This window comes from Schistocerca americana, chromosome 1, assembly GCF_021461395.2.
Source record: "Schistocerca americana isolate TAMUIC-IGC-003095 chromosome 1, iqSchAmer2.1, whole genome shotgun sequence".
Classification (NCBI taxonomy): domain Eukaryota; kingdom Metazoa; phylum Arthropoda; class Insecta; order Orthoptera; family Acrididae; genus Schistocerca; species Schistocerca americana.
In genome coordinates this window covers 481,499,520-481,513,806 of record NC_060119.1, presented here as the reverse complement: position 1 = coordinate 481,513,806, position 14,287 = coordinate 481,499,520, and the positions used below count along the sequence as shown (strand labels likewise).

Here is a 14,287-nt window from a genome sequence, read left to right as displayed (position 1 = left end):
ATCCCCTTCAACCTGAGACAGTTTTTCTTGGGGGTCTTGGGCTCAAGCGCCTTTTAATTCCTTCCACTTGTGTTTGGGAAGCCATTCTTTCCCTTCCTTTTGTCTTTGTTCCGTGAGGAGTTTCCTCTTCTGGGCCCCAGACAAGGCTCTAATCTTAATCTGGTTCAACTTTTCAGTTACAGTTCCCACTTCCGGCTCAGGTCTAGACCTTGATTCAATAGTGGGAGTGCATTCCATTGATCCTGACCCCAATGTTTGGGTGTCTGAGGTCTCAGTTTGCCCCTTAGTTTGTTTTAATTTATTTTCTTTTGTCATGTCCATCTTGGTCCCATGAGATTCGGGGATCTACACGGTCCACATCATGAAAACCCCACGCAGTGTAAGGCTACTTACTTAGGGAGGTCGCCCGGTATCCCTGAGGCTCCATTTGCAACACATCTTCCCATGTGCCAAGTACCCCTCAGCACAGATCGCATAACACCTTGGTTTGGGAAAGGGAATTGGGTAAGGACTATGAGTGGATAAAGAAGACGGGACGTTGTGGGACACTCTTAGTCTGATCCAGCAGCTAAGGCCTTTCCAGCAGTAGGTCCTCAACCTTCAGCATAGCCCTCAGCTTCACACGGATATGCAAGCCTCTCCATCCGCACAGACAGTGCTTTGTCAAGGTGGTGTCTCCTGGAGAGGGCAGAGGAACATACTGGAGGTGCTATTGACTGAGCAACATTTCACTATGTCAGCCAATGGACAGTAATGACAGGAAGTCAGAGCCTAGAATGAGGTCGGTAATGCCCATGACCGTGAAGGTCCACGGAAATTCGTGTTGAAGGCCTAAATTGAGCAAGGGGGTATGCATCCTGTATGTAGGGATGGCTAAACTGTTGGCAGCATTTATGGGGAGGGAAGAGGGGCCATGATTTAGGAATGGGAAAATACGAATAAGCCGGACCCAGTGTCGATGAGGTAGTAGACAGGAGAACTAGCATCATTCAAATCATGTATGAATGGGCACTGTGAAGTGGTACAGCAACTCGGTGCACCTACTTCAGGTGGCTGCCAGGGTTTGGGGTCTGCAGTTGTCAGCGTTTTCACCAAATCTCTGGTTGTACGGTGGTCGTCAGAGGAGCAGTTAGAACTATTCCAGCAGGGCCGGCATCACATGGGTGGTGGGCGGTCAGTGCCTGGCAGTAAGTGTGTCGGGTATAGGCAGGCAACGCTTGCGTTACGTACTGCCACCTCAGATATCAGAATCGGGTAGAGGTTGCGATCCTTTCTGCTGGTCAAACGGTCATTAGCAGCAGGTGGTGTGATTGAAGTCACATGTGTGGGGACCTGGGTGGGGGCAGGAGTCGTGGGTGAACAGCAGTTGTGCTGGCGGCTGCCATCCATCCAGAGTAGGGTGATAGCTGTCATTCCGTGATGTAGTTTACAGTTTCAAACAGCTTATTGGGCAATACTGTTGCATCGCCTAACGTAGGGTGTATACGCCCTGGGACAACCAGGAAAACTGGGAAAAACCCAGAAATTTTTTAGAATTACAGGAATTTTTCATTGTTTTAGTTTTCTTTTAAATTTTTGTGATTTTGACTGGTAAGAACTGATAGTCTGACGAAGAATGTTACTGTATCTCGCCACTGCAGAACAATACTGCGGCCCTAAAACATAAACGAGACAAAAAGATCAAAATAGAACTTAAGTTGCAAAGGGACTGTGCTATTTACAACAATGAAATACAGTGCACACACAAGTGTCTTCCAACAGCGAAATGTTCAAAGGCTTTTGGACGAAGACTATGCAATTCTTCATAAGAACATACTGCTTCCGCTGACCGTGATGTCACAACTGTTCACATCAGGTTCGTTTGAAGAGTTACTAACGGGCTCTTGCCTATGCGCTGTTGAGTCACATGTGAGCAGTACCTTCTACTGCTTCTGCCTACTTGAAGTGTGACTGATAGGAGTGTTAGATGTATCAGCAGTAGCAAAAAGCAGCCAGATGCTACCTGGCAAAATTTTTCTGGCATGCCCAAGCTGTCAGATTCACACATGCACAGAGCAGTCTGAGTTGTAGTGGAGACGGGTAATAGTCTCCACTTTTAGTAATTTTGCTGTTTACTCTTTATTTACAGCTCTCGTTTCAAATGAAAACAAAATATAATTCTGTGGCCAGGAGCTAGGAAGTGAAAAACAAAAATTCACATAATTATGGAATGCTAAAATATATGTTATTAGTTTCAGTTTTCTGATATTATTTTATTTCCACATTTTTTGTAATCAAGCGTTAGTTGCCTTACAGAACAATGAAGTTATTTTTGTTGGTCTGCTAAAGAAATTTGCCTTTTATTAGTCTTTTTCGAAGAGCAGTAAATTTATTTGAAATGAAGTGTTTCATTCCACACCATTGGCTAGTTTCAACTGTTTGCTAAATTTCAAATACAGGTTTTCATCTTCCTGCACGTATGGCATTACGCCATAGTAAAGAAGCAAACATAAGATGATACAGTACCGGTACCCCAAGAAAATTTGCATCCCAAAAAGCTGAATATCAGGTTGGGACCTACATCTTTGTGAATCTGGACACACGAATATGCACTTTAAGTTGGATTATGCATTTTAGTGTTATTTATGAAATTCAGATGTTCTCAGTGTATCATCTGATGTCCTGTTTCGTCTATGAGGTAATGTAAGATCTCTCAATGCTATGCAAGATCTGTTAATGCTGTATATGAGGCTTGGAACTTTAATAGTGGCAACCATTTATTTATAGCTTGTACAAAATAGATATGTGTTTCAAAGTTTTACTGACCTTCAAAGTAGTCACCAGCATTGTGTATAACCCGTTGCCAGTGATGTGGAAGTCGTAGGATACTCTTAGCAGTGCCAGATGTGTTGACAGTTCGAGCAGTGCGGTCTATTGCCCGACGAATTTGTAGCAGTTCTGAAGCAAACACCATGAATTGTTTTCTTCAGTTTAGTTTCACTTCTGTCTCTAAGCTGGTCATAGGTTGTGTTCCAAAAATGAACAGCGTAGAGACAGAAGTGATGACACTTTCTGCAGAATCTGACCATCATTTTGCAGGAGAACCCTCAAGCATGTACGTTGCAACCTGTTACTGATTGTTTTGCTGACGGGGCTGCTAAGTGGTACACCACCTACTGCACTCCCCTGACTTAAGCCCTTGTAACTTCAGCTTGATTTCTAAACTGAAGGAAGCACTTCACGGCATTCACTTCAGAACTGTTAAAAATTCGTCAGGCAATAGACCACGCCGCTCGAACTGTGACCACGACTGGCACTGCTAAGAGTCTCCTACGACTTCCACATTGCTGGCAACTGGTTATACACAATGCTGGTGACTACTTTGAAGGTCAGTAAAACTTTGAAACATGTATCTATTTTGTACGAGCTGTAAATAAATAGTTGCCACTACTAAAGTTCCAATCCTCGTACATACGAACATATGGGCTTCCTACGTGGTTGTATTTGCGCATGGGTAGTAACACCTGCTTTCTGGTGTTGTTTGGTAATTGGTGAAATGAATTCTAACAGGTCGTGGGAAAATATTGCGAATGGAGGTTTGAAAAGCGTTACTTTCGAAGTAAATTTAATTTTATGCAAGGTGAATTTGTTAAGTACAAGAATTTTCTTTGAATTTTTTAAATGACAGAGATTTTGAGTCTCAATTAAAGCTTAACACTTTGAAGACCAGACATTTATGCCATTATTTAAAATTTTGCTGGCACATTTGCATGATGTATCTTAAAGTGTAACACACGCAAAAAAGACAAATACTATACGTGAAAGCTTAGCTTTTCTTGTAGCTACACGACATACATTAATTTAAACCATTAATTTTTCCTATTTTTGTGTTCACGCTTTTTAACAGTGATGTTACTATTGGCTGACTACATCACGTGCTCTGAAGATCTGCTGTCATCGGCTGTCGAGATCACGTGACATGAGCTATGACTGGCTTATAAAAGCATCACAATCTCAATTTCACTAACGTGCTGTGATTGGTGGAACTTGAATATATACTTCCGTAATACGAAAGTTGGCAGCATACATGTTGCTGCACATCATAGCTCGTTCCATAACACGCTTTTTTTTTTTTTTTCCTGTGGTGTGTTAGCTTTCTTAAGTGCCTGGAAGTTCTACGTCAGTCTATTAAACCTAAACCATTCAAAAGATTGATAAGTTTTACAGTTCTGAGGGAAAGTTTACTGTCACTTAAACAGGAGAAAGTGTACTTTTAACCGGGAGATCTAGGATTTTTTTTCCTTGTCCCCGTATACACCCTGTAATGATAAGGGACCATGTTAGGCCAGAGCAGCCTGTATGGGGGCAGGAAGGTGCATGAGCCAACAATTTAGGAGCAGGTCTTTGTAGAGGATGTGTGGTTTGGCGAGTGCTTGGATGTGATGTAGCAACAGGGATGGGTGCATGTCGCCACAAATGGCACATTTCGCATGGTCAGTTTCCTTTAGGTCAGCTGGATGCATCCTGCTCACATCCCCACTCACCACTTGCCTCTCCCACACCATCCTCCACTCACGGCGCCCACCCTTGCTATGCACCACCACTTCCCTCCCACACCCTTGGATGATAACAAATCATGTGCCATTTGCAACTCCGACGGTGCAAAACTGGATACGATGCACTCTTTCAGTTTAGTGTCACTGCTGGAAGGAGGTGGCTGTAATGGACTTGGGCGGTGGTAGTCGGGTTGAGGTGACTGAAAACCATTCTAAATTTCATTGCATCACTCATTATAGAGCACCCTGCAAAAACTGCTGCAATAGAAGTACCCGACAGGCATGGGTTTCACAAGTTGAAGGGGAGCAAGTGGGCAGCCACATGACTGAGGGAAGTGTCTGCAGAGATGGCTTGTGTTGGGCACATTGCACTGTTGTTCAGCTGAGTCAAGCAGTTCTGTAGTGCTGACAGTTGTGTGCGATGTTCTGACACCTCCGAAGCGCTTGTAGGTGCGGGGGTGGGAAGGGTATGGGAGGTTGCTGGTTGGAGAGCACATTGGGCGTGACCACTACAGGAGTGGGCAGCAATATTGTGAGTTAGCAGTGTGAGTAGTGTGTTGCATCATGTGGGTTGGTACTGGCAAACAATATTGTGGAGAAGAAGGTAAGCAGTACACGAACACTGTGGATGAAGAAATACAATCTTTGCTGTTTGTTGCTGAGGGAAGGAGGGTTCAGTGCACTGCACAGTAAAACGTGACTTGTAAAAGTGTGCGGTACCAGAGCATTTGATAGTGCGTGGCACCCACTTAGTGGGCAACGAGGATGGGTGGGGAGTGGCACAGGGTGCAGGAGGCGCATGGTGGTGTGCACATTGGGAGGGCTTGCATGGAAGAGTGTGGGGAGGGAGTGGCGGTGCGTAACGAGGGTGGGGGCTGTGAGTACAGGATGGTGTGGGAGGAGGCAGGCGGTGAGTGGGGGGTGTGAGCAGGATAAGTCTAGCCAACCTAACGGAAACTGAATTTGCATCCATGTGAGGTGTGTCAATCGGAATAATAAAAAGGAAGAACCAGTGCTTTCTGATTATGAGACTTGGCACTTTGGTTTAGAGGGGGTCACCAGTGAATAAACGATTTAAAAGTTTCCTTCTGTACTCCTAAAAGCAAACATGTTTATAGAGGCATACTAATTAATAAGGACAAACAAAAAATAATGAAGCATACTGAAAGAGACACATGAGCTTGTTTTTAGGCATTTATTGCTAAAAATTAAGTACTACAGCAAAATTTAATGGTTAAACTTTTAAGCAAGTGGGGTTCTCGCTCGTGGCAGAGTCTTTGAGGAGGGTGAACTATTATATAGTTTACAGTATTTTGTATGATCTCATCTGATGGTGCAAGAAGACAAGCGCTGAGATGGGTTACATTAACACAGGGCTTTTGCTGGAGTGATGCCTGTAGATAGGTCTTTCGCTAAGTGGAATGCAGGCAAACACAGAACAGGACGTGGATGTGAAATCTTGCTGCTAGTGCAAGCTCTGGCAAGATGTGGCAGCTAATCGTGTGAGCCACATGGCATTGCACGGAACGAGTTGCGAGAGCATGGCCGGGAAATGTTACCTACTTGAAATGAGAGCAGAGACTGATTGAGTGATGCTTCAGCATTCGTGACTCCCAGAAAGCATGGCAGTCGAAGATCTACCTGCGGCAGAAATGACCAACGAGGATACTGAGGAGATGCGGTGGTACGTTGATCAGCAGGAGCTTTGCTGATTGCTGGTTTTCAGTCAGCGGAGCATGGCATCTGCTGCTACAAGTGGAGATGAATGGAAGGAGTGGCCACAAATTTACGTAACAACAACTAAATTTTTAAAACTGACTCATTCCATATTGTATGATGCATTCACCACATGGGTCACCAGAACACAAAAGAAATAGGTAATTTAGCACTAAGCTAATTACTAATTTATTGTACAAACCTACTGTATTATTTATTGTATTTCATATATAAACAATGTGAAAAGATCACATCGCTTGCATCCAAAATGCTCAGTCTCAGACGACTCATTATCTTGCTCACAAATTCCAAAATGAAATTGCTTAGTTCTTGGGGTAAAGAATGAAAGAACTATTACTTTTAACTTAAAATAATCAAAATACTTTTCTATTATTTTAAACTGCACTTCTGGCTTGGCACACACAGAACAGGTTTCAGTAATTGTTACATTCGTGTTTCTTTATCCCTATACAGAAAAAAATTAAAGTAAAGGAACATTTTTGAGCTTTTTTCGTATCACAGATACCAGTGGTTAGGAGCTAATTACTTTGTACTACATTTTTATATCATCGTGCAACACTGATTTGCAAGATATGTGTGATAAAATCCCAATGATACTGGTGCGGATATGAGAGGCAAAAATATAGACCTTAGAAAAGAATACTCTTGTACCTTTGACATCCCATGTGCAGCACACAGTCTCAGTTGACAAGTGAATGAAGGTGCAAGAAGTCCTAGAAACAATATATATGATGGTAGTATCTGTTCCCGAAAGAACAGTTACTGTGGATGACCATGCAGCTTTGCTAGAAATGAAATGATAATTAAATAGACACCCTAGCTGCAAGCAGGCGTTGATACACTTCATTGGGGACATGTTGAAAATGGGTGCCCCGACCGGGACTCGAACCCGGGATCTCCTGCTTACATGGCAGACGCTCTATCCATCTGAGCCACCGCGGGCACAGAGGATAGTGCGTCTGCAGGGACTTATCCCTTGCACACTCCCCGCGAGATCTACATTCCCAACATGTCCACAACACTACATTCGTAGTGCGCCTAATAGATGTTTGCCCATCATACTCGTTACTCGTGGCAGATTAATCTACCAAGTCCCGTACGAGGTCGGGCGTAGCTTGTGCGTTCGCACAAGAAGGTCAAAGGCCAGGAACCCATATGTTTTAACTATATATATGACGGTAGTATCTGTTCCCGAAAGAACAGTTACCGTGGATGACCATGCAGCTTTGCTAGAAATGAAATGATAATTACATAGACACCCTAGCTGCAAGCAGGCGTTGATACACTTCATTGGGGACATTTCTAGCTAAGCTGCATGGTCATCCACGGTAACTGTTCTTTCGGGAACAGATACTACCGTCATATATATAGTTAAAAAATATGGGTTTCCGGCCTTTGACCTTCTTGTGCGAACGCACACGCTATGCCCGAACTCGTACGGGACTTGGTAGATTAATCTGCCATGAGTAATGAGTATGATGGGCAAACATCTATTAGGCGCACTACGAATGTAGTGTTGTGGACATGTTGGGAATGTGGATCTCGCGGGGAGCGTGCAAGGGATAAGTCCCTGCAGACGCACTATCCTCTGTGCCCGCGGTGGCTCAGATGGATAGAGCGTCTGCCATGTAAGCAGGAGATCCCGGGTTCGAGTCCCGGTCGGGGCACACATTTTCAACATGTCCCCTATGAAGTGTATCAACGCCTGCTTGCAGCTGGGGTGTCTATTTAATTATCATTTCATTCCTAGAAACAACCCACATTGCCAAATACTTATTAATACTATCTGGATTGTCTGTTAAAGTCATTGTCGTACTACCCAATGGGAGAGCAGGTTTGAAGCATTACAAGGACTTCATTTCAACTTAGGAAAGCTTTGTGATGTGTTATAACAAATTTATTCATATTGAGAACACTCTGAAACAGGAAATGTGGTCAATTCTTAAGCAGCAAAGTTAGAATTTCAAATTAATCGGCTCCATCATTGTTATGTACAACATACTGCTCAAAACTAATACCGTAGATCTTTCAGACATGCTCAGAAAGATATCTCAAGTAAAAGCTGAATTAGTCTGAATTTGGTGTTAGGGTTCATAGAAATGATCAGTACTGCAAAAGAAGACAGCGAAGAAGTTGAAGCTGAGGCAGAATTTTGTGTACCAAGAGGACAGACATTATTCACTTGACCATGCAGGACCATACAGCCATGTCACACACCATGCTACTTCATCTCTATGCCATAATTCATCCTAGCGGCTAGCAAGTGGTGGCATTGTAATCTCTTGGCAACCCATGACCATCTGCTTTCAACTGGCGAGAGATTTAGAAAAGAAGCTGATCAGGGCAAGAGTCAGATATCCTCTGTGTTGATGTAATTCAAAGCAGCACAGTCAATGTGCCGTTTTGTGTTATCTCGTTGAAAGCTGATTTCATGGACACATCAAAGATAGGGCACAGTCACTAACCTTAACACATCAGAAATGTAATGTCTGCTGTCCAGATTACCAGCTGTGCAAACCAGAGGTAACTGTGTTATGTACCCAATGGTGCCATCACACGAAATGTTGGGCCTGTGTGACAGCTAATGCAGTCTGACATTTCTCCTTGGAGCCTCTGCACACTGACACCTCCCTCATGATACTGCACACAGAACTGGGACTCATCTCAAGATATAACACAGTGCCTCTCCTTTGCCTACTACTGTTGTTGGATACACCACTGTTGACACACCTCCCTCCTCTCGCCACCACTTGCTCGCCACTACAATCAACTCTAGCACAGAGATGAAGTAGCATGGAATGACATACATGTATCTCTTACCCAGACTCAGTTAAACTTGACGGCCATTCGAGTTTGAGGTATTGTTGCCACCAGCAGTTGGCAGTTGACAGCAATGGCATAGTGTTATGAGTTTTTTAAAAATACAGTGTGGTGCTCTCCATGATTTCCAACTTCTGTCTGTTTAATACTGTTGTTAGAAATACCATGCTTTTTTTCATTTCATTTCTTCCATTAACTAAAATCTATGTTAAATGAAAATTGATGCTGTGTTTACAAGAAAGTGTTAACTTCTGCTTGCTGGATAATTGTCACATTTTTTCATGGATCCATTACAGTGTTTTAAATAATTTCCTGATAGCATCCATTTGACAGTGTTAGAAAATATTGTGCTTCTATAGTTTTCATTCATTTCATGTCTGGTACTACTTATGTTCAATGAACTTTGAACATGTTATTCTATTTCTGCCCGACACCTAGAAGTAGCTCCAAAGCTCACCAAAATATAAGTTTTTACTGGTTATTACTTTACTACAGTTTAAGTTTATAGTGCTATTTGGTTTACTGTAAGAGTAGCATCATGCATGACAAATGTGAATGCTGCCTTAGGTTAATTGTTATGGTAGAAACGTGTGGGCTCTGGGTTGGGGTTTCACTAGCAAAATGTCAGATGAGGCCCTTGCATGGAGTTGTACATTATATAGTTGAGACAAGAAAATCGTGGAACAAGGAAGAAAGATATGTGCCCTCTAGGCACAATTAGAAATAGCATATTTTGAATTAGATAGAGTGAAGGGGGAAAGAGACTGTGGGAGCTGGGAGAAGGTGACAAGTAATAGACGAAAGGAGAAAACATCAGAAATTATGTTTCAAATTCCAGCTAACAATCAGTTTGACTCCTTACCTGAAATGGGGGAAGAACCACAACAGTTTTTAAGCTTAATAGGGTGCAGCAGACTTGCAAGAATGACTTTAAGGCTAGGTCAGTAAAAAAGTCACGTAGAAAGAAGAGAATCTTGCTACTTGGGAGTAGTCACAGGAGAGATGTAGACTAACTGCTACAGGAAATGCTAGTTGTAGAATACCAGGTCGCAAGCATTGTGAAACCTAGCTCCAAGCTAAGCCAGGAGACAGAGAACATAGGGGCTTTGTACAGAGATTTTGATGTTGAGGGTACAGCATGACTAGAAACGTAGAATATAGCATTAAAGGTGAGCTGGAGCAGAAACAGCACACACTCGTGGGGTTTGTGGAGGTTTTGCATCAACGTGACCAGTCCTGAGTTAACACAGCTGTCAGCTGTGTGAAGAAAGAGATGAGCGAATTACTTTTGACTGAAACAAAGTGTCTTATCTGTTCTGTGCCTGTTGCTGTGGCTAGGAGATGGGGATGTTCTAAAACATGGGCTGCACCCAAATAGGAGGGGGAAGGAAAGATTACCTGAGCACCTTGCAGAAAGTATAAGGGAGTCACAAGCAAACAAGACCAAATACGTATGATTACTACAGTGAAAGGGGCATATTTTTTATGATAGTGTCGGGTTACAGATAGAGAGTATTGAATCAAATTAGAGCAGTACAGGACCTTAATATGCGTAACAGTTTCCAGAAAAATAAAATTAATATGTTTCATCAGAACATTAGAGAGTGAAAAACAAAATAGATAAGCTTACTGTATGCCTGGAAAATGTGGAAAATTCTGAAGTTATTGATGTTCTGTGCCTCTCTGAACATGATGCAACCATGTGGATGGAGAACTTTAAAAGATACGGACAGGAAAAATGAACTAGAATTATTATTTGGGTGTTTCAGCTGAAGTAGGTAGGTAGTTTTCAAACTCATGTGCGGTAGAATATTAGTACGAACAATGAAATAATGACAATATTATGAAAAGTATAGACTGCTATTCATCATGTAGTGGAGATTTTACGTCACAGGTAGGCACAACCAAAAAATCTGTCAAACAAGTAAGCTTCTGACAAAAAGGCCTTCATGCAAATTAGACAAAACATACACATACACGAACTCAGTCTCTGGCAGCCAGAGACTGTGGTCATGTATATGTGAGTTGCTTTTGCTTGTGTGTGTCTGAAAGCTTATTTCTGCGACAGTATTTTTGTTGTGCTATCTGTGGCCCAACATCTCCACTATATGATGAGTAGCAAGCCATCCTTTTCATAATATTGTCAAAATAGTAGTACACTGATTGATAACATTTCTAAATAATGCAGATAAAAAAATAATAATTGCACACTGACTGGTTGTCCTGTTACCCGTTTGACAATCTCAGTATGACAGTACTGTCACTGATAACTCAAAAGTTGCAAGTACTTTTAACAATCACTTTCTAAACATAGCAGTGAATATAAGATTAAATGATTATGTTGAAGAAACAAGAGAATGTATTAAAAATGACATTCCACAAAACTTTAAGTAACTAGAAGTAGCGCCAAATCCTTCGCTGAAATTAATACAATTACAGAAACTCTAAAAAACAAAAGCTCATGTGATGTTAATGGAATTTCAAACAGAATTCAGAAAAGTTGTTCCAGCTTAATAAGTAATGTGCAGAACTAGCAAGTTTTGCAGGAGAGCTCCTGTAAAGTTTGGAAGGTAGGAGACGAGGTACTGGCGGAAGTAAAGCTGTGAGGACAGGGCGTGAGTCGTGGTTGGGTAGCTCAGTTGGAAGAGCACTTGCTCGCGAAAGGCAAAGGTTCCAAGTTCGAGTCTCAGTCCGGCACACAGTTTTAATCTGCCTGGAAGTGTCATATCAGCGCACACTCTGCTGCAGAGTGAAAATCTCATTCTGGAAACATCCCCCAGGCTGTGGTTAAGCCATGTCTCCGCAATAGCCTTTCTTTCAGGAGTGCTTGTTCTGCAAGTTTCGCAGGAGAGCTTCTGTAAAGTTTGGAATTTAGGAGACGAGGTACTGGCGGAAGTAAAGCTGTGAGGACGGGACTTGAGTCGTGCTTGGGTAGCTCAGTTGGTAGAGCACTTGCCCGCGAAAGGCAAAAGTCCCAATTTCGAGTCTCGGTCCGTTACACAGTTTTAATCTGCCAGGAAGTTTCAATGTTGCTAGTGGTATGTGCAATGCATCACTGGCACAGGGAATTTTTCCAGACGGCTTAAGACGTGCAATTATTAAACCTCTTCATAAGAAGGGTGAAGAGACAGACTTAAACAATTATCATTTAATTTCCTTCCTGATATCTTTTTCCAAAATATTCGAAAAAGTAATATACTCAAGAGTAGTCACACAATTAAGTGGAAACAATTTACGTAGGATATCACAATTTGGATTCCAGAAGGATTGCTTGACTTAGAATACCATTTGTATATTCCCTCGTCACACAGTACAAGCCTTAAATACTAACATATTGCTAGTTGATATATTTTATGATCTTTCCAAGGCTTTTGATTGTGTAGATCATAATACTCTCTTAGAAAAAGAACTCAAGTCTTATGGAATTGATGGCTTTTCACGCAGTTGGTCTGAATCATACTCAACAAACAGAATGCAAAAGGTTGTGCTGAATAATTCAGATGATGTTGGGAAGGTAGAATATTTTAGTGACTGGGGGGAAAAAAATAACAAAGGAAGTCCTACAGGATTCGTCCAATTAACATTCAACATGCAAACTTGGTACTTTTTGCAGATTATGCTAGTTTTATAATGAATTCTATTTAGAGACAAAGCAACAGAAGAGCTGGTAAACAATATTTTCCAAAGAATTATAAAGCGGCCATCTAAAAATGGACTCTCCTTAAATTTTGAAAAAAAAACACTACATTCGTTGCTGTACAATAAATAGACTCATAACAACAATTGATGGAAAACACGAGCAGGAGTCAGTAAATAGTGTAGAATGCTCCAAATTTTTGGGTGTACATATTGATGAAAACTTGAACCGGAAGAAGCATATTGCTGAGCTTTTCAAACAATTAAGTTTAGCCACTTTTGCTCTTCATATAATTGCTAGTCTTGGAAACAAACATAACCTCCTGGCATATTTCCTCGCAATAGTGACATACGAAATGATTTTGTGAGCTAACTCATCTCCAAGAGAGAAAGTATTGATTGCGCAAAAGTGAGCAGTAATAATATGTGGTGTTCACTCATGGATGTCATATAGATATGTCTTCAATGAGCTAGGCATTTCAACTGCACTGTCACAACACACATATTTGCTGATGAAATTCATCGTAAGTAATCCATCACAATTTGAGAAAACAGTGATGTAAATACCTACAACACTAGAGGGGAAAAAATGACCTGTCAATGGCTCAGAAAGGAGTTCAATATGCAGCAACAGAAGTATTTGATCAGTTGCCCAATAACATAAAACGTCTGACAGGTAGTGAAGCATGTTTTAAATCTAATTTAAAATCATTTCTACTGGTCAACTTCTTTTTTTCCCTTGAAGAATTTCTGCTTAAAAACTGATAGCCAGGAAAAAAAAAAAAAAAAACCACTAAATTGTTCAGATGTTCTATGGAACATGCAACCAACCAACCAGAGTGGCAGCTCTTTGTAGTACACATCACACTCTGTGTGCAACCAATCATCTACAAATTTAATGATGTATTCTTCCTACTGTATTGTATACACATAATAAACAAAAAATTTCTTTATTTACTATCCTTCATAATGTTGCAATTTCAATAACCAACAGGGTTTCTTAATATACTTCATCTCAGCTGTTATTTTTCTGTGACCATATACTGATCAGTTTCCATAATGATGGTGGGATGACAAGTAAGTACATTCTGTGCTCTCCTACTTTGTCTTTGTACACTCAGTTTAATACACCCCCAAATGTAGGTGTTTAAATTGTCAACAGTATTAATTGTGAAATTATACATAGGACATCAAAAGTTACTTGGTTTTGATTATTACACATTTGTTTTGGTAAATATTGGCGCAGAATTCATATCAAAGTAATTGCTGTAGCATCGATAGATGCCGAATGGAAAACATGTTCCATATGTTCACCATTTTTTGGCACAGATTATTGTAGTCATATTTGTACCTTGTCGCCAAATCTTTCGAAATTGTGCAGTATAAGTTTACTAAGATTGCTCCAAGTTAAAATGCATTTTTGTGGTTTCCTGTGGTACAGACTTTGGGGCTTCTATATTTAGCCTCCTCCATGATGTTCTGAAACACTGTTTAAAATTATACGAAGGCCAATTCTTTCTCAAAGGAAATCAAACTCAACATTGACAGGTTGTGGCCAT

General features: G+C 41.3%; 1 protein-coding gene and 2 non-coding genes across 3 annotated transcripts in view; 2 read left to right on the top strand and 1 right to left on the bottom strand.

Moving 5' to 3' along the window:
• The window catches only part of LOC124604286 (ubiquitin-like modifier-activating enzyme 5), a 125,267-nt gene that overhangs the window by 67,918 nt on the left and 43,062 nt on the right, over positions 1-14,287 (top strand). The gene's annotated exons all lie outside the window — the stretch shown is intronic.
• Trnat-ugu lies at positions 7,141-7,215 on the bottom strand. The gene has a single exon. It is a non-coding gene; the product is annotated as a tRNA-Thr (tRNA).
• On the top strand, positions 7,865-7,939 carry Trnat-ugu. Its single transcript has one exon. It is a non-coding gene; the product is annotated as a tRNA-Thr (tRNA).